Below are 21,959 nucleotides of genomic sequence, written 5' to 3'. Positions count from 1 at the left end.
GTGTATGGATGGTTCAAATGGAAAAAAATTGCCTTGTATATTTGCCTCTACTGTTTCACAAGGTCTTTTTTTTTTAAAGTATTTGTCAGAGTGCGGAAGCAGGGTCAGCAGCCAGGGAGCCCAATGTGGGACTCAATCCCAGGCTCCTGGGATCATGACCTGAGCCAAAGGCAGATGCTTAACCAACTAAACTGCACAGGCGTCCCCACAAAGTCTTTAAAACAACCATCTTAGATGTGGTCAAGAGAACCATATATGAACAAAACGATAATAACAATAAACAGAAAACCTAAAAAAACTGGATGTGAAAAGGTAAGATGAAAATTTCACTGGAGTGATTCCAAAGTAGGTTTCAGTAGGCAGAATAAAGAATCAACAAATTTGCAGATAGAATAAAGGAATTTTTTGAGTCTGAGGAATAGAAAGGGAAAGTGAGCAACATCTACGGGGCCTATGGACAGCACAAGCACAGCACATGCGCATCACGACAGTCCCAAAAGGGGAGAAGCTTTGTAATCACTTTTTGTCTTCTAGAGGACTTGAGATTAACACACTTAAAGAAAATTATTACTAATGTGAAGTTAGTAACTCCAAATCTGTGTTCATATAATTTAAGAGACATGAATTTAAAAGAAATACTAGTTTCAGGGTGCATAGTGTACAAAAACCTGATTTTGTGATATTAACCAAGAGTGGACTCAAAGAGCAGTTTTTATGTGTTACGGAAGTTAAAGTAATATAAGTTATTAAGCTGTTAGGTGTAATCTCCATGGTAACCACAAAGGAAATAGCTATACATATAAAAAAATGAAAAAGGAATTTATTACAAAAAATCAAACAGAACAGAAGACAGTAATGTAGGAAATTGGGGACAGTAGACACTTAGAAACCAAACTGCACAATGACAGAAATCCTTTTTTTTTTTTTTTGTCAGTAAATGTAAAATGGATTAAACTCTCCAATCGGAAGACAGATTGGTGGAATGGATTTTAAAAACATGACCTAAATATGTGTCTTTAGATCTCAAGCAGACAGCAAACAGGTTAAAAGTGAAAGGATGGAGGAAAGAAGCCATAAAATAGTAATAACTACCCCACTCCTTTTTTTTAAAAAACATCAGACAAAAGAGACTTTAAATCAAAGTTTACAAAAGGTACTATATATTGAAGTTCAGTACCACAAGAAGATGTAATGTAAACATTTACATACCTAATGAAAGATCATTAAAGTATATGAAACGGTTCTACAATAATAATTAGAGACCAATATCCCCCTCAAAATAATGAACAGGACAACCAGAAGATAAAGAGAGGACTTAATAAACCAAATAAATAGACGTAACAGGTTTTAGAGAACAAAATACACATTTTTCTGAACTGCACATGGATCATTTTCCAGGATAGACATCACATTAGGTCGCAGATTATCATGGTAGATTAGAAATGCTATATATCAAAGTATCTTCTCTGACCACAAAGGGATGAAGTTAGAAATAATAGAAGGAAAACTAGTGGAAATAAGGGGAATTAGAAAATACCTACAAAAACACAACATACCAACACAGCAAAAGCAGTGCTAAGGGAGAAATTTATAGCTATATTTAAAAGAAGATCTCAAATTAACAACTTAACCTTATGACTTGAACAAAATAAGGCAAAAAGAAGATTAGAGCAGAAATGAAATGGAGAAAATTAGTGAAATCAAAAGTTGCTTTGAAAAAAATCAAGATTGACAACCCTAAAGACTTAAATTATTAAAATACATAAGAGTTTATGAGAGTATTATGAATATTATATGTCAACAAAACAGATCCTGTTAAGATTAAATCATAAAGAATTAGAATATCTGAATAGACATATAACTAGTAAGGACATTGAACCAGTAATCAAAAACCTCCCAACAAAAGCCCTGGACCTGATGGCTTCACTAGTGAATTCTACCACACATTTATAAAGAACTAGTACCAATCCTTCTCAAACTTTTCCAACAAAAGAGAACACTTTCTAACGCATTCTATGAGACCAGAATTAACCTGATGGAAAACCCAGGCAAAGATACAAGAAGAAAACACTACAGACCAATATCCTTTATAAACATAGATGCAAAAATATTCAAAAATACTAGCAAGCAGACTTCTGCATCATATTAATAGGATTAAAGACCATGACAAAATGGGATTTATTCCTGGAATATATTTCAGCATATGAAACTTGACCATATAATGTGCCATATCAACAGAATAAAGGGAAAAAATCAGCCAAAAAAGTGAAAATCCAACAGCTTTCACAAAACACCCAGTAAACCAGGAACAAAAGGAAAATGTCTCAATATAAAAATCATACGTAAAACTCACTCATGGTGAACACCATACTTAGAGGAAACACTTTCCTTTCACCATTATTTTTTCTAAAGATTTCATTTATTTATTTGACAGAGACAGCCAGCAAGAGAGGGAACACAAGCAGGGGGAGTGGGAGAGGAAGAAGCAGGCTTCCAGCAGAGGAGCCTGATGTGGGGCTCGATCCCAGACCGCTGGGATCACGCCCTGAGCCTAAGGCAGACGCTTAACGACTGCGCCACCCAGGCGCCCCTTCCTTTCACCATTAAGTTAGGAACAAAGTGAGAGTGCCCACTTTTGCCACTTTAATTCAACATAGTACTGGAACTTCTAGTTGGGGCAATTAGACAAGAGAAGACATTCAAATTAGGAAGAGGTAAACTCACCTCTGCAAGTATATGATCTTCTATGTAGAAAGTCCTAAAGAGTAAAAAAAAATGTCAGAATGAGTTTCGAAAACTAGCAGGATACAAAGTCAAAATGCAAAAATCAGTTACATTTCTAGACAACAATCTGAGAAGGAAATTACAAAAACAATATCAAAAAGAAAATATTCAGGAATAAACTTAATGAAGTCAAAGACTTAGACAATGATAATTACAAGACATTGCTGAAAGAAAAAGGTATAAATCAAAAACATACTCCATGTTAATGGATTAGAAGACAATATTTTTTAATCAAAATCCCAATAACATTTTTTGCATTTACAGAAAAACCCATCCTACAGTGCGTAAGAAATCTTAAAAGATCCCAGATTGCCAAAATAATCTTGATAAAACCAGAAGACTCACACTTCCTGATTTCAAACCCTACTACAATGCTACAGTAATCAAAACACTTTGGTATTGGCATAAAGACAGATATACAGGGCATTGGAATAGAAGAGAGGCCAGAAATGAACCTTCATATATATGGTCAAATAATTTTTTTCAAGGGTACCCAAAGCACTCAGTGGGGAAAAGACAGTCTTTTCAACAAACGGTACCAGAAAAAAACTGGACATTGAGGCAAAAGAATAAAGTTGGACCCTTACCGGATATCATATAAAAATTAAATCAAAATTGAGGACTTAAATTTAACTACACAACTCTTAGAAGAAAACAAGGACAAAGGCTTTACAATATTGGATTTGGCAATGCTTTCTTGAATATAACACAAATTAGACTTTGTGAAAAAAATTTTAAGTGGCATAAAAACATGCAAAGAGTAAAAAAGTAACACATACAATGGGAGAAAATGTTTGCAAATCAGAGATTAATGTGTAGAGAACTAATAACAAAATCACTTCAAAAATAGGCAAAGTACTTGAACAGACATATCTCTAAAGCAGATACACAAATTGACAATAAGCCTATAAAATGCTTAATATCACTAATCATTAGAGAAAAACCACATTTTTAAAACCACATTTTAAAAAATTTATATCTTTATGAGATGATAGATGTTAACTAAGCCTATTGTGGTGATCATTTCACAACATCTATGATCAAACCATGATGCTGTGTGGCCTTCAACTTACATAGTAATGTATATGAGTTATTTCTCAATAAAACCAGAAAAACATTTTAAAACAACAATGTACAATGAGTTACCACCACACAACTATCAGGATAACTACTATCAAGAACGCACAAAAAAACCCCAGCAAGCGTTGTAGAGTTGGAACCTTTGTGTACTGTTGATGGAGATGAAAAATTCCATTGTGGAAATGGAAAGAGTAGAAAACTCTGGAAAACACTATGGTAGTTCCTCAAAAAAATTAACGATAGAATTATCATATATTCTTATCAATCCCACTTCTGGGTCAAAAGAATTGAAAGTAGGGTCTCAATTATTGCACAGCCATGTTCACAGCAGTATTATTCATAATTGCTAAAACATGGAAGCAACCCAAATTTCCATTGACAGATGAATGGATAAGCAAAATTTGGTATATACTTAGAATATTATGTAGCCTTAAAAGGAAATTTTGCAATATGCTACAACATGAATGAACCTTGAGGATACTATGCTAAGTCAAGTAAGTCAGTCACAAAAAGACAAACACTCTATTATTCCACTTGTATGAGGTATTTAAAGGCAAAGCATGATGGTACTTGCCAGAGTCTGGTGGGAGAGGATAATGGAGAGTTATTGCTGAATGGGTATAGTGTTTCAGTTTTACAAGATGAATGGTGGTAATGGTTGCACAATGAAAATATATTTAACACCACTGAACTATGCATTTTAAAATGGTTAAGATATGTTCAGTGTATTTTACCACAAAACAAAACAAAAAGCATGTCCATGTGCTGGAAGGGTGGCATACCCAAAGTCTACAGGGACAGAAGCTCTTGTGTTCAGGATCTATTCAGGCCTCTTGTATTTATCTAGCTGTTCGTTTATCCTTAAAAAAAACCATTATTTTGTAACAAACTCTCAATCTAGTAAGTAGAAAAAAAAGCATAAATGCAAAATAATATATCCAAACATACCCATTCTTGTAAATTTACTGTCTATAGTTCTAAAGAAAGCATTTATCTCCAGGGGTTATTTGGACTCCAGATTTTATCTCTTCTATTTCACAAATGTTACAGTGAATGCACCAAATGTTAGAGATAACAAATGTCCCTTTTCAGAATGAATTGAGAGAAATATGATAATAGTCATATTTTCTTTTTTAGACAAATATGTTGAAGAACACAGATAACATGAGCCTGCTATGGGTTAACTGGCTCTTTGTGCAACTCTCATCTATCTTAAAACAGCCACAGGAAATTTTGGCTCTGTTGAGCAGACACAGAGACTTAGAAGTGATGAGTAAAATAGAGAACTAAGAAAAAGTCCTGCTCCAGAAGGCTACTAAAGATTGATATGTGAGTGCAATGCAAAACTGTGTAACAGTAAAAGAATAAGGAGGTAAAATAAATTGAAAATAATTACAAAACTGTGACTCTCGGGCGGTAAGCAGCTGGAGGAAAGGGAGAGCAATGGAACTAGAAAGGATGTGAGAAACACTGTGAGAAGCAAATTACAACTTGAAGTGGGATTTGATTTTGAATACGATGAGAATGAGGAATAAATTATGCCTTAGTTGCCTTTACGTGTCCTTGCACCCAGCATTCTGTTTTGGTCATTCTGGATTACGCAGTGAATACTTGCTGACTCTCTCTTCAAACAGCTCCACCTTTAATTTACCTGTTTTGGTCAATATTTTTTTATTACAAAATCCTCATTAACCCAAATGGGAAAATTGGATGTGAAGCTGTTTAAAAGGGAGATTCGACAAGTATTAATCACGTACTCAGGATAGCCGTAACAGAATGCTAAGTGTGAGGCCACAATTAAGGCACAACTTTTCTTTTCATGAAGATCATATCAAATCAAAAGTACATACTTATATATTTGTTAAAGCAAACGACATAACCAGAGACTAATTCAAAGACTGTGTTGAACACAATTTATAAATATTTTATATCTTTAGGATACCTAGATGAATAAGATACAGCCAGTTATTAACAGAATTTCAACTCGCTCAGAAAAGAGAGAACACATATTTCAGATGGTGACCACCTCATGTGTAGCAATAGCCATTTCCTTTACAAAGTACATAGTCTGTCTCTCTTATCACAATATAAAATACAGAAAGTTTGTCCCCATTTAGTGGACAAACGAAGAGGCCTAGAAGTTAAGTAACTACCTAAGATGTGAAGTAATGCAATAAAGATTTGGAGCCACATCTCTCTGATCTCCACTTATGTTCTTTACTGTGTCATATCCCTCTTTAATCAGAATATGAATCTGTACATTGACAAGAAGAAGAGATGTCAATCAGATGACTGTATCAGGAAGGAGTCATGAATTAATAAAGTGTGAATTACCACAGACATATTTCTACTTTTTGGTCTATTAAAAATACTTAAAACAAATTATGTACTAAATGTTAAAAAAAAAAAAAAAACACCTGGGAGATTTCCCTCAAAACACTGAGATATCAAAGGATAGTAAGAAGGTAAACCCAGGATCTACAAGTACCAAACTTTTTCAAATTGATGTTTGATCTTAAAAATGAATGTGGGTTTTCATTTTAGTTCATAATATGTCTATTTCTATTAGCATACAATTTTATTTTCAAAAAGTGTGCAGATACCTCCAGTAAGATGTATTATGCTTCAACTTAGTGTCTCAGGCCCTGTATGTTCCCTCCTAATGCAAGTTACGTTTTCTATAGTTTGAAAAAAACCCAGTTAGGGTGGCAGTCAGGAGCCTTGCAAAGTTAAAGCTGTTGGAGTTTGATTACAATTCAAATGTGCTTATCAGATAGGAGCCATGAGTCCCCTGTTGCCCTCTGAGTATGACCTATATTGTAATTGTAATTGGGAAGCAAACTAAGATTTCTCTGAAAATTATCCATGCCATTTTGATAACATGAATTATAAAAACTGAGTTGAAGTTTGAATGAAACATTTATCTGCAATATTTTGATCTCTTTCTGTATGATGCTGAGAGTTCCACATACTTATCTTGTATCCCCTTTTATACTCCTAACAAAAGAATTTCTCAACTAAAAAGTTTATTTGGTTTCGGAGTTTGGAGGAAGATGTCTACTTGTGTTTATTGTTCCTAAAATTTTTGGCAAGCCAAAAGCATTTTTTTTCTTATAAAAACCACAGGAGAAAATTTAAATTAATAAAAAGAGAATGAGAGCAAGTTCAGAGCATTTCTGTGAAGTTAGCTAGGCACTTCAAAGTCACAAGGCCGGGCATCAAAGAACTATTACCTAGGAAGGCCTCCCTCCACCAAATCAAGCCTAAACAAAATTGTAATAAATCATATATTTAGTCCAACAGACTTAAAACGTTCTATTTCAAATTAAATGGGGTTGGAGTTATTCTCCTTTTCATTACTTCATTTTTCTTTGTCTTTTTCCTTCTCAGTTGCCCAAGTTGGTTAGACAAATTTGTTAGACAAAAACATATCCTTGCCCAAATATGAGAGGGAAGATATCTGTGTCATATTTTTCTGCCACTGACTTGACACATAAGACAATATAATGAAATCTGAATGCATTATCTTTAAACATAAATATGCATACATAATTATACACATAAACTCTTCCCCCCTCACACCTTTGTGTTAGTAAATTTGGTACAAAATTCCATCCTAAAAGAGCAGGCAGACTTAGTAGAAAACCAATACATTTTTTTTTTAGCTTTAAACAATCATATGTTCAAGAAAACTTGATCTGTAAATGTAATCCATTGACATTTTATATTAATTTGCCAGTTGGACAACTAAAATTGTAACAGATAAAGACCTCTAAGGCTCTTAATAGAGGGATCTGACATAGAGTAGAGAAAAATTTCTAGAGGAAGTGATATGTGACATTCAAAGCTATAGTTAAGAGTGCTCCAACCAAAAGGAATAATATTTGCAGATAGTGAATATGAACGACCTGATGACAGTCTGTGAGACTGGATGAGAGAAAGTAGAGGAATGCTGGTGCAAGATGAAGTTAGAGTAGGAAGTAGAGGTTGCATGATGCAGGGTCCTGAGGGCCATGGTAAGAGTTACAGCCATTATCTTAAGAGTGATATGCATCATAAAAGGGTATTAAACATAGGAGGAACATGATCAGAAATGTACTTTGACAGATCACCTTCCAATGTTGTATGGAGAATGGATTAAAGAAAAGTTTAGGGAAGACGGGGGAGACCAGTTCGTAAGCTGTTCAGAATCACATGATAGCATTAAGTACAGCAGAGAGTATTGTGTTTCATGAATATGAAAAAAAAAATGATCTGAGAAATATTTAGGAGGTGCAACTGACAGGACGTGGTGATGCTTTAGATGACTGCTAAATTCTTATAAAACTAAATGGATTATAGTGCTATTAATAGACATCAGGAAAGCTGAGAAAAAAATATAATGGAGGGAGAATATCGATTTTTTTTGTTTGCTTGACTCCTAAATTTGAGGTTGCTTTTGAGATTGCCAAGAAGGCATATTGAAGAAGGGACTTGGCTAAGTGCATGTTATCTCTAAATAGGTACTAAGAATTGAAGTCCTAAAAGTGAAAGAAAACACAAGAAATTAGAAAACAAGAGATACTATCACTAAGCTTAACCAATTCCAGTATTTAATGGCCCACCATGATGAGCTCGACAAAGATTCAGTGAAGTAAGGAGAAATCAAAGTCACTGTTGTGAGAAATTCAAACCTGAGAATGTGTCAGTGTAAGAAATTAGAAAATGGAGATGGATGTTACTGAGAAGCAGGCTAAGAAGAGCATTGAAAGCATTCTTTGGATTTGGAGACTGGAAGATGATTGCTGATCTGAAACCAGATGAGGTGCCTGATGCCATATCAGAGTTTGAGGAGTAAGAGATAGTAAATGCAGCAGTTAGAAATCCTTTTGAGAAAATTGTATTAGAATTTCTTTTTTTCACATTTCGGTGAAATGATGCCAAAATTCACAGCAATACCAGAAGCATGAATGTTAATATAGATTCAGACTTCAAATTTACCACTGTACTACCAGTTTACTTAGAAATCTGCGGTTTTGTCCTTAAAGATTGATGGCAACTAACATCATAGACTAGAAAGAATGTAAGCCATGGATTTAAATCCCAAATCTATCACTGACTAGCTTTAAACCTTGAGTAAGCTATTTAACGTCTCTAAGCCCTTATTACCTCAATGTAAAACATCACTAATAAAATCTGTCTCATAGAACTGCTTAGGAATTAGATGACACAGGTAAAGTGATAAGTAAAATGTCCAGCACACAAAAATGCTTATTAAATGACAGCCATTTAAAATACTAAAAATAGACATCCTTTGTCTTCTTTTTCTTCCACTGTCAATACTTAACACTTTTGTTTTCACCAACTTTTTCATGGTTTACTTTGGCCCCTTCATCTACTTCACGGTTGTCAGGACGAACTTCCTAAAAGGCAATTATTATCATATTGTCTTGCTTCCTGCTCTTAAAATATTTCAGTACCAACCCCTAGCTTCTAGAATAAAGTTCAAATTTTCCTTATTATCATTCTAGATCCATCGAGTCCTGATGCTTTTCCTAAAATCCTAGCTCTGTTTCCTTCCTTTTTCTACATGAATGAACACGTCCACATAAATGCACAAACTTTATTCCTCACGCTATCACACAGATGGTCCCTACTGTTCAGGGAGTTCTTCCTATCCTTTATCAAAACTAAACTTAAACTCTACTGTAAAGATTTTCTTGAACCTGAGGATTTTTTCTATGCTCCAACATCATCCTGTGCATTTTTCTTATGTAGTGGATTAAAGCCCAGGCACTGGAGCTAACCTACCTGGTTTCGAATATCAGCTCTGATATTGATTAGTTGTGTGCCTTTAAGCTAATCACTTTGCTTCTGTGACTCACTTTCCCCCTCTGCAAAGTGAAGATCACATTTAAAAGGGTCTCTATTTTGAATTGTTATAAGGAATAAGTTAATGCATATAAAGTCTTTAACACTAACTATTAGCTGTTAACACAGCGATCGTGATAATGCACTCCACTATACTCCAAACTCCTTGGAACCAAAGGCCTTCTCTTATTTGTTTTTATAGCATCAGTATGTTATAATTTCTCCAATGCTTATTGCTACTCAACAAACACTGAATAATGAAATAAATGGATGTACTAAAGAATAAATTTCACCACATTGCATTTGAGATCTGAAAGCACCACTATGATACCAGGATTAGTTTGGGCACTAAGGAAAACATCTTCCTATGAATTAAAAAATTAATGAAAAGTATCTTTCTGGGTTGCTATGTGCTTACATCTCATTATTTACAATTTGCTGAAGAACGAACTTTATTGTAAATACCAGTAATGAGCATTTCATGAAGAAATATAAATTACATTTTATGGGAATTTGAATATATATTAACCAAAAATTTACTTTTATTAATAGGGCAAATAATCATAAAATGTTGGCTAATCATATAAATTAGAATTATGTTTTCAATAAAAAGTCCAGTTTTCATTTTTAAAAGAGATACTATTAAATTTTCTAGCTGTGTTTGCATGAAATACTTGTGTGTTAAACACACTATGAATATCCCAAAATATATAATTAGTGGGCTTACTGAATAAAGAATAAATGGAATAAAAAATACATTGCTGTCCTTATTTTATGTAATCTCCATTGGGCTCAGCAGTTCAGAGCATATTTTCTAATGGTCTCCAGTAACCTAATTCTTGGCAATCTTATAATTGAACAGCTTAGAAGATTTTGCTTTTCCAAAACAAAACAAACTGATTAGTGACCATGAGCTAACTTTCTCAGTTTCAAATAGCTGGGCATATAATAATCAGGCCAGCACATTATAACTTACCTATGTGAAATGCACTAAATATTCCCCACTTCCTATATTATAGCTTTTTGTCATTCTAGACGATTTTGCAAAGGAAAATACAGAATTAAAGTTTTTAACTTGAGAAAACAGAAGCATGATCCACAAAGACAAAATAGTACCATGAACATTTTTAAATAATCATCATTACTGTATAGAATCTAAGGCTATGTATATAGTCTTTTGAAGATTCCTTTCCCAATATTTCTTCTATCCAAAACTTGCCTATCACCTGGTTGACATGGACCCTTGCTTCAAAATAGAATGGTCTGATGTTTTCCCTTTCCCTTTGAACTCTTGAAATTTCTGATCAACTTAATTCCCTATCACTTGCTTTATGTATTATTGATTGTCCTATACTCACCTTTCAGATCTGACATTAAACATTACTACACTAGTACTGACTTTATTTTTTTTCAAATTTGACTCCCTGTACTTGCTGCGGCCCCTCACTCCAGCCTGATGAATAAAGATCAGACAATTTTTAAAGACAGGGAATAAAGAGTTTTAAATATGAGTACATTTCTAGATATAAAGAATGTCTATTAAATTACTCTTCTCTCAGTTTTTGAACATACTGATTTAAGCCTTAATACCGAAAATCAAAGTTAGATATTTACCTCAATCAGCAAAATGCATGTTTTAAAAAATAACTTTGCAAGAGTTTGAAAACTTGAGAATTATTCTAATAGCTCTGATCTAAGACTATGTAACTATGACAAAGGTATTCCACATATTTATTCATTAATGCAAAACTTGAGCAAAAAAACACATTAACACTGAAAAATAGGTACAAAAAAGTTTCAAAAAGAGCATTCAAATCAATTTTTAGTGCTGAGCAGAGCAAGCTAAACCTATACCCTCTTATGGATACTTTTCAAAATATTTTGTATTGTTACCACCAAATGTCTCATATTCCTGAACAGAAAGAAATAATCACATAAGTCATTTCAGAATTTCCTTAATGTAAAATAAGAGTTTTATACCAAGCAGAAACAGAAGCAGTTTAAAGTAAAATCATGAATATCAACAATATAAATGCTATGGACACATAACTGGGCCTACAGTCAAAGAAACAGGAAACAGTTTAGGGAATGTTATATTTCAGCCATCTTTGTAATTAGTACTAATAGACTTAGTTTGAGCTAATCACACGACTATTCATATTAAGCATGTTCGTTATGTCTAACTCAAAATCAGTGATTTTGACAGAGTCATCAAAACCTTATGGCTGGCCAAAGCAATCTTGAGAAAGAACAAAGATGAGGTATCACAATCCCAGAATTCAAGATAAACTAGTAATAAAAACAGTTGGTAGTGGAACAAAAACAGACACAGATTATTGAAACGTGACTATAACAGAGGAGACAAGAATATACAATGGGGAAAAGATAGATAGTCTTTTCAATAAATGGTGCTAGGAAAAGTGGACAGATAATGCAAAAGAATAAAACTGGATCACTTTCTCATACCATACACAAAAATAAGCTGAAAATGGATTAAAGACCTAATGTGAGTCCTGAAACCATAAAAGTCCTAAAAGAAAACAGAGGCAGTAACATATTTGTATGTCTCCTGAGGCAAGGAAAACAAAAGCAAAAATAAACTACTGGGACTAGTCTAAGAACCTTTGCACAGCAAAGGAAACCATCAACACAAAAAGGCAATCTGCTGAATGGGAGAAGATATTTACAAATGATATATCCATAAAATGTTAAAATCCAAAATATAGAAAGAACTTATACAACTCAATACCAAGAAAAGAAAATCCAATTAAAAATGGGCAGAGGATGTGAATGGACATTTTTTCCAGAGAAGACATACAGATGGCCAACAGATTTGCATGTCACTAATCATCAGGGAAATGCAAATCTAAACCACAATGAGATATCACCTCACACCTGTCAGAATGGCTAGAGTCAAAAGACAAGAAATAACAAGTGTGGGTGAGGATGTGGAGTAAAGGAACCCTCGTGCATGTTAGTGAGAATGGAAATTGGTACAGCCACTGTGGAAAACAGTATGGAAGTTCCCCCAATTAAAAATAGAAATATTATATAATCCAGTAATTCCACTATTGGGTATTTATCCAAAGAAAATGAAAACAGTAATTCTAAAAAGATATATGCACCTCTATGTTTATTGAGCATTATGTACAATAGCCAAGATATGAAAGTGACCCATATGCCCATGGATAGACGAATGAATAAGAAAAGGTGGTGTATACACACAGACACACACACACAATGGAATATTATTCAACCATAAAAAAGTGAAAAATGCCATTTGTGAAAAATGGATGGATCCAGAAAGTATTATGTGAAATAAATCAGAGAAAAAAACCATTGATTTCACTTAAATGCAAAATCTAAAACACAAAACAAACAAAAAGCAGAAACAGACCCATAAAAACTGTTTGTTGCCAGAGGGGAGGGGAATGGAGGGTGGGCAAAATGGGTGAAGGAGAATGAGAGACACAGGCTCATAGTTATGGAATGAATAAGTCATGAAGATAAGAGGTACAGCACAGGGAATATAATCAGTGGTATAGTAATGGCATTGAATGATGACAGATGGTCTGTAAATTGTGTGCATAGCATAACATACAGACCTATGGAATCACTATGTTCTATACCTGAAACTAATGTAACATTGTGTATCAACTATACTTAAGTAAAAATTTTCTGAAGAGTATAAAAGGTTAATATGAAATTATTCATATTAATGGCAGAAACATGGTATTTCATAAATGTGACTCTTTATCAGGACATAGGGCAAATTATCATTTATTGCATCCCCATGTCTCAATTTCTTTCAGTAGATACAGACTATATAGTGAAAACAGTCCACAAAATCAGTCCATAAAATATAACTTTGTTTGTAACTGCAATTACTATTCTTGAGATCCCAATTCTATGGATGTCAAAAATGCTCAACTCTACCATTTCATGGTAAATAAATTACTTCTGTTTTAAAATAAGTCTCTTAGAATTCCACCTCCCACACATACCATCACCAGGCACACACAAATATACACAGATATGGTTCTCCTTAATTTCTCTGAGTTATCTAAATCCTAGGGTGGAGTTATATACCATCCCAGCATTAGAAGGGAGACATCTGGTCTTCTTGCCACTTTCTGAGTACTCTGGTCTGCATCAAAGTGTAGTTCATCTCCATCTGGCCCTCACTATTTCCATTGCCTTTACTGACCCAGTTCATGTCCCCATACCAGGTTTTAATTGTCAGAATTAAACAGTCTGCATCCTCTTTGTCCCAACTCTAATTCCTTTTATAGTACCCTGATGCTCCCAACAATTCAGAAACTTTGGGTACTCAGGAACATTGGTTATTTTTCCACACTAGTCTGGGAGTTCATGACTTTGTACGGTTGACCTCATACTCATCTGAGAATCTCCTGGATGCCATTTTGGATAATGTGTTTTCCCATAAGGTTTGCCACTTTTTATATTACACTGTGGGAAGCCAAGCAAATAGTCTTTTCTCCTCATATCTAGGGGTTTACTTCATCTCCTCGAGTCTTTGGGCTTAGTCCAAAAAATGGGATGGGCACTTCCCAAAGAACCACTGATTCTAAGGTCTAATCATATTCCTTTGTGATCTCTCTTCCCATATGCTAATCAGTCTAAACCTGTTTTCTACTCTAAAATATCAACTTTTGGCTTAAATTCTAACAGGCTCGGGCTATTCACATTTGAATGAAAGCTTCCAGCAGTGAAAAGAAATAAATATATTTTCTGTCTCAAGCATGAGTTTCTTGAAAGTACAGCTCCATAAGTTTACAGATATTCAGGGTGTGGTGAAGTATTTGACTCCTTGTTTTGTTATTTCTTTTGTTTTACTCCTAACGTTGTCTGTCCTGAGTCAGATACAGTTTGTAGAAACCCCTCCTTGTTGCTTCAGAGGCTGAGTCCATTAGAAAGGAGTGGAAAAATATGGTTTCAATGTCAGAACTTTGCCCAGTGCACTTGCCACTGCTGAAGAATTTTAGCATAGACAAGAGTGTGGGTCTTTGATACCCCACCCTAATGTGCTTTTTGTCTCTGTGGTTCTGTCCACATGGTTATCTATGCAAGTCCTTCCCTTTAAGTTTGTATTTCCAACTATTGAATTCAAACTATCCTAAGCTCATGCCTCTTCCCTGAAGTGTTTCCAATCAAATACAGCTGCTTCTTCACTAGAAATTATTAGAGCATCATATCTGTACGAGTGTCACAAACTGGAAAACTCCTTGTATATTGGACTTTTTTGGAGGCGTGGGGATGGGGGGGTATATGTCTTCCTTTCTTAGTAATATTTTAAATTCCTTAAATGTCTGAGTCTTGTATCACTAGTAAATAAAGTGTCTTACTTTAGTAATACTTATAATCACGTTTTAAATATATTAAGTATATACACATATCTGAATGAGATGCTGCATCAGTTTACTGCACAAATTGATCAAATCATTTAGCTCTTCCAAGAGCCTATTAAAATATATAACCTATATTTCAATATTAAAATACATAATTCTGTATTAGTTTTCTAAGGCTGCTATATCTAAGTACCACAAATTGGATGGCTTCAAAGAACAGAAGTTTATTCTCTCACACTTCTGGAAAGAAGAATTCCAAAGTCAAGGGGTCAGTAGGGCCATGCTTTCTTTGGAATGTGTAAGGGAGAACTCCTTCCTTTGCTAGCTTCTGGTGATGGCCATCTATCCTTAGACTTGCTGGGTTTGCAACTGCTTTACTCCTATCTCTGCCTCTATTGTCGCATGGCTTTATCCTGGTCTTTGTTTCCTTCACTTGGGTCATTTTCTCCTTTCTGTGTGTGTCCATGTCCAAATTTCTCTCTTCCTGTAAGGACAATAGTCATATTGAATCAGAACCTACCCTGCTGACCTCATCTTAACTTGACTATACCTGCAAATACTCTATTTCTAAATAAGGCCACACTCCATAGGTAAGATGGGTTTGGACTTCAACATATATTTTGTGGGGAGAGGGGCAAAATTCAACTTGTAACAACAGTTAATAATGCTTGGTGCATAGTAACTATTCAAAATATATTTGAAAAATGGAAAAAAATTGGTTGTCATAAGAAGTATTTTCATAATTTCACAGTACCTAGTTTATTCATTCCAGCTTATCAACCACATGTAGCAGTATGATCCTTGCATTTAATCAAATGATCCATTTGAATTTAAATAAGTCTCCTTCTATATTGCTGCCTAGTTCTTTTTCTCCCTGAAACAGTCCTTCATTTTTATTTTAAAGCTTTTGGTCTGAAGCTAACTGCTATTGTGACTTTCCTGTTAAAGGTCCCAGTCAAATCCATTTAATCAGTAATAAAATTGGGCCCATTAATCTACTTCATTACAAATCATAGAGAAAAATCAAACCCAAAAGAAATAAAAAATGATGTTGTACAATACATTCACTTGCCTCTCTTAACCTAAGCCCTTGGGTCAGCTATTCAATTTCATTGCAAATGAATTTAAGATAATTCCTATTTATCAACCTTACAATATGTCCAGATAGTTGTTGAAGCATCTCTATGAAATATGCCACTATATTGACATAAAAAATATTAAAAACCTAGCTGTGAAAACTAAAACAGCACTGCACCACATAAATGGTATGTGTGGTTATTGATAATGGTATAAAAATGCAAGGGTAAGTGATTAATATTGCAGACCAAATGATATATGATTTGTTATCTCAATCAGAATTGCTTTCAACAAAAGAGTGAATGATTAGAATATTATCACATTCCCACAAAATACTAAACTCCCACATTATTAAATTTTATCCAATCGTATCATTTATATTTGGTATTACTTTTAAGATGCCATTCGAAACGCTTTATAGCCACTGCAAGATATCCATAATGGCATTTACAACATAGCAAAGCATGAGAAAGCAGTGCAAAGATGTTTGATATAAATAATTTTGAAAGCATTTTCATCTGCAAGTATAATATAAACCTTAAAAAAATATACAAAGTATCTTGGATTTTCACATTAATGCTATACCTTTGTGGAAAAAATATATTAGCAAAAAGTGAAAAAGGAGGAATTACATATAAACACACTTTGTAACAACTCTTTTTTTTCATACTACAATACAAAAATAAGTGACTGAAAGATTTCTAAACATTTCATTTCACAAAGTATATACTGTTCATAACCATTATAAAATTTGAAACCCCAGTGATAAAAACAACTGAAATCTTTTGTTGTGTGAAGAAGTGACCTGTTTCTGCCCCTTGCCTGTTCCCTATTTCCAGGTCTAGTACCTACTGGCACACTTGCCTCTGAGCCTAGGGGGTATAAATTATCACTTTTCATCAGCATGGTTCTTTGGAATATTTACCTTATAAAATAAAACCATTACCTAAAAATCAACCAGTATATGTTTTTTTTTATTTCTTTTCCTAAGCAATACTATGTTCTAATGATGGCTTGGGTGTTTACTACATATTAACATCACATAGCTTATTATGTTTGAGTCTAAGTTACCTCATATGTAAAATAAATCTCTTGCGCAGTAGTACAGAAATATTAGAAAGCAGCCTATGAAAGGCTAGCATACAGTACATCAAGAACAAACAACAGCCCCCTTCTTAGCCATATCTAGTGCAAACAGCATTTCACAGAAAATTACCTATTTGCACTAAATGACTCTACTGAAAATGAATAACATCCATTCTCTTGTCAGCCCAAGTGGTTTTGAACACAACTTTTCCTCATTTCTAGTTTGTACCCTTTTCCTTTCTCACAATGACCCTTCCATATTTCATCAACCCCCATATGTCTTCAACCCATCCTCAGATGATGTGTTCATATTCCACTTTTCTAATAAAACTGGGTATGCACATTCCACCTCAAAATTTCATCTATATTTTTAACAGTCTTCATTTGCTTTCTTCAGAAGAGTAATTGGCTATACTGGAATCCCTCTGCTCAGAATGCCTTTCCCTTAACATCTATACAGTTAATTTCTCATCTCATTCACATTTTTGTGTGAATGTCATCTTTCAATGAGGTCTACCTGGACCCTCCTATTTAAAATTGAAACCCCTAACTCATTCATTCAAAAATCGTCATGATTTTCTCTTACTATACTCTATTTGTGTTTCATACCATATATTATCCACAAGCTAAAGACACAGTTTACTTATCTAATGGTTTAACATTAGTCTTACTAAGAAAAAGTGAGCTCTTCTTCAAAAGAGGGATCCTTCTACATTTGTTTAGTAAAGAGTACTGGGCAACGTAGTTTATAGTCAGTAAATATTCACGAGATAAAAGAATGCCTTTCTCTTAGAAAGGAACACTTAACATTTTTATGTTAAAAAACCTTAAAATAGACAAAATGTATATTTGCTTTGAAAAGTATTTCAGAAATAATACAAATATATTTGTCTTAAAACTGTAAATGAACTCAATGAACTCTTCAAAACAGGAGAGAGGTAGGGGAGGGAGATGGGGAGAGACAGAGATTGAGATTTCACTTTGGAGATTAAAAAAGCAAAATCCAAATCTATAAAACAAAAACCTATCAAACCAAGTGTTTCAGAGATTAAAAAGAAAATAAGTGCAATATTTTATAATATTATTTAAAACAAACAAAAGGGGTCAGGGATTTATAAAATAGAGTCAAATTTGAACAGATGGAGGGCTAGGAGGTCCCAACATTTGTCTTCCCCACAAATAAAATAAATAAACCACAAACTGATGAAAATAGCTCTGGAAAACTCTGGACTACAAGCAAGCATCAGCAGTAATTTTTTGAACCCCAAACCTGTGAATGGTCATACAGAAAAGCATAAGAAGCATTTTACATTCCATTCCTTGGTCCAGAGTAGCTCAATGCCAAGAAAGGTCCTCTTAGAGGGATTTTACCCCATGGGGAAAAGGAGATCAGTAGAATCCCGAGCAAGCCTCACTGCCATGGACAGTAGAAGCCTTTGCAATTGAGGAACCCCCCAGTCTTTATCAACACAACCCAGCTGACAGTACTACAGAGTCCCTGCTGGTATGTCTCCTCCCAGGGTTAGAGCTGCTGCAGCATGCAAAAATATCCTCGCCCAGGTGCCCTAGTTCCTGCTGTGACCCACTCCACTACTTAAGTAAGTAAGGAGCCATCTGTGAGATGCCCGCTGCTATTGCTGCTCTGCACCCAGCCCCCAGGGCCGAAATTTTCACTTTCACTGGCCATTACCATGCTGGGCTTCCACACTTCTACACCCCAGGCTTGGTCCTACCTAAGTCAAGGCTTTGTAATACCATCACCAGGATGCATTGAAGCACTGTGCCCCAGTCCCAGAGAGCTAAGGAAAGGCTACAATGTTACATTACCAACGCTGCACTGCTGCTCTCTGTGCCCTGCCCCCTAGGGCCAGACTTCAAGCTCTGACACACCATCCCCAGGATATGCTGCTCTTCCACCCTGACCACTGGGCCCAGCCCACTGCTGTACCCTGTCATCTCAGAGCTAATACTGCTGCTTCTTGCCTGCAGGGTCTGAATGCCTGCATTGAGCCCCACAGACTAAGAACCCAGTTCCACAGGGGATCTGTACACTCTCACACTTCAGATACTGGCAGTCGTACATCTGTGCTCCAAAACTGGGAAGCTTTGGCATTCTCTGTGTGCCTAATTAGGTCCTGGCTTCACTGCTACTCTGAGTGCCAGCATGCCATATCTGATACAAAGAATTCCCTTGGCTAGACTTCAGCCCAAAGGGAAAAATAATAGGAAACCAGGAGCCTTCACTTCTGAGGACTATAGTACTAGTCAGCAATGATACCTACAGGACTGCAGGTCGCCTCCCAAAATGCAAGATCCTGGGACCACTAAAACTGCCCCCTTACTCACCTGCATATTCAGTCACTCCAAGGCCGCAAAAGTAGTTTTTGAAAGCAGCTGCAGGTCCCCTCCCAACACAGATCCACAAACATGTGTCACTGGGTGTCCTTGGTTTCTACTGTGGAACTGCCCTTACAAATACTTCTTGAACAGAGCCCATCAGAAACACTAACAAAGGCCTGGAAGTATTCAAGCAACCATGAGGACCAGTCTCCACTCTAAAGGGACTGCTGACATAGAGAAAGAGGAATATAAACAAAATATGAAACAACAATAATTCAGCACTGGGCTGGAAGGAAACAACTGGACTGACAGCAAGCTCATTCGAAATATGAAACCCTTTCAGGGAGCAACAAGAGAAAAGTGCCCTACATTCTGGTGCTAACGCATCTCTGACCAATGCCCGGTCTGACTCACCTCAAGCCCAGGAGGGCCCCAGACTGGCCCCCTGACACCATAGGGCCTGGAGCTCGCCCACAACAGGCAAAGAGAGCCACTGCATATGACTCGACTGAGGGCAAATGCAACTCCGCCACAAGCGCAGCGCACTCAGAACACACTTTAGAGACAGCCCTGAAGTGCCATGTTCTCACCAACAGGGCACATGGCACTGCAGGGCATCACAGGAACTCTTTTTTTATAAGGCCAAAACTTCCAAGGACGGGAGGTGTAGTTGCCTTTCCTAACACAGGGAAACAGAGAGAGTTAGAGAAAACGAGGAGACAGAGGCATATATCCCCAGTGAAACAACAGGACAAAATCACCTCAAGGGGGCTAAACAAAACAGAGATAAGCAGTATGCCCGCTAGAGAATTTAAAGCAATGGTCATAAACTCACCATACCTGAGAAAAGAGTAGAGGACGTCAGTAAGACCCTCAACAGACATCAAAAACATAAACAAGAACCAATGAAAGGAGAAGAACTTCGTAACTGAAATTAAACATACACTAGATGGTTAAGAGCCTCTATGGGTTTTCTCCTCCTCTAATGACTTCCCATTCTATCTTCCCTCCCTTCCCCTATGGTCCTCTGCCCTGTTTCACATATGACTGACACCATAGGATAATTCTTTCTCTGACTGACTTATCTCACTTTGCATAGGACCACCTCCGGTGCTAAGTATTCATCCTTTCTGAGGGCTAAGTCAGATACCATTGTGTGAGATATACATATGTATATGGATCTACGTGAGGTATATATGTATATGTTTATGTATATATGTGAGCTCTAATATGCATATATATAGATGTGTATATGTGTATACGTATATATGTTGGAGAGAAAGAGACTGTGTGTGTGTGTGTGTGTGTGTGTGTGTGTGTGTGTGTGGGAACACATATGTCACCTTCATTATCCATTCATCCTATCAATGGACATCTTGGCTCTTTGGGCAGTTTGGCTATTGTGGACATTGCTGCTATGAACACTGGAGTGCAGGTGCCCCGTTGGATCACTCCGTTTGTATCTTTGGGGTAAATACCTAGTAGCGCAATTTCTGGGTCATAGGGCAGCTCTCTTTTGTTGCTGTGAGGTGGTGGGTGGGGGGAGGGGGTAATTGGGTGATGGGCATTAAGGAGGGCAGGTGAGGTGATGAGCACCGGCTGTTATATGCCACTGATAAAATAGCGAACACTACTTCTGAAGCCCGTGACGTGCTGGCAGTTGGCTAACTGAATTTAAATCAAAACACTACACACTTGGGGAGGCGCTTTACGTGGGGACTTACGAACGTGGGAGAACCAAAACCAAAAAATACTGCTGTTCACAATGAAAAGTCTTTATTGCTACATTACCTATATTGGAAAATTATAATACAATATTATATAGAGAATAAATAAAAGTAGTCCACATATAAGAATACCGTAAATAGCATTTGCAATATAATATCTTGAGAAATCGGAAGAGTCCATCAAAGTAAAAGATGAGCTTTAAAGTGTAGTATGTCTTTAGTGCTACTCACAGAAAGTCCAAACTTCTGTGAAGACAAAGAAAGTCCCATAGTCCTTGGTGTGGTCCAGGAAGCACAAGAATGTTTAGACGTGAGGGGAGTCAACCACGAAGGAGCTGTCTGCCGTGTCTAGAAGCTTGAAGATGGAAGAAGTCGGGCCAGGGAGGACAATCCTTGCACCCACCGGCCACCATGACCCGCAGATACAAGTTCAGGCGCAGTAACAGGGCCGGGCAGGTGGGAGGCCTGAGTGGAGGGGAGGGAAGAGCACTTCCTTAATACCGCGGCCCACTCCTCAGGAGGGGACCAACAGGGCTTGGCTCTTGGTCTCCAGGCAGCTGAGGAAAAGCTCCTTGTGATGTAGTGAGTCTCACAATCTCTTCCAGGCACTGCAGGTCTCTTAGCATCTCCCTCACCTGGCCTTCTT

General features: G+C 36.1%; 1 long non-coding RNA gene across 1 annotated transcript in view; it reads right to left on the bottom strand.

Annotated features, from left to right (window-relative positions):
* Nucleotides 1-2,697: 2,697 nt before the first annotated feature.
* The window catches only part of LOC103656248, a 182,806-nt gene continuing 163,544 nt past the window's right edge, over nt 2,698-21,959 (bottom strand). Inside the window, exon 4 of the long non-coding RNA XR_005836695.1 lies at nt 2,698-2,758. This is a non-coding gene — a long non-coding RNA (uncharacterized LOC103656248). The remainder of the gene's footprint in view (nt 2,759-21,959) is intronic.

The sequence above is a fragment of the Ursus maritimus genome, unplaced genomic scaffold (genome assembly GCF_017311325.1).
Source record: "Ursus maritimus isolate PB19 unplaced genomic scaffold, ASM1731132v1 scaffold_21, whole genome shotgun sequence".
Classification (NCBI taxonomy): Eukaryota; Metazoa; Chordata; class Mammalia; order Carnivora; family Ursidae; genus Ursus; species Ursus maritimus.
Note: the sequence above shows the minus strand (reverse complement) of the source record. Positions and strands in the feature narration are given on the sequence as shown.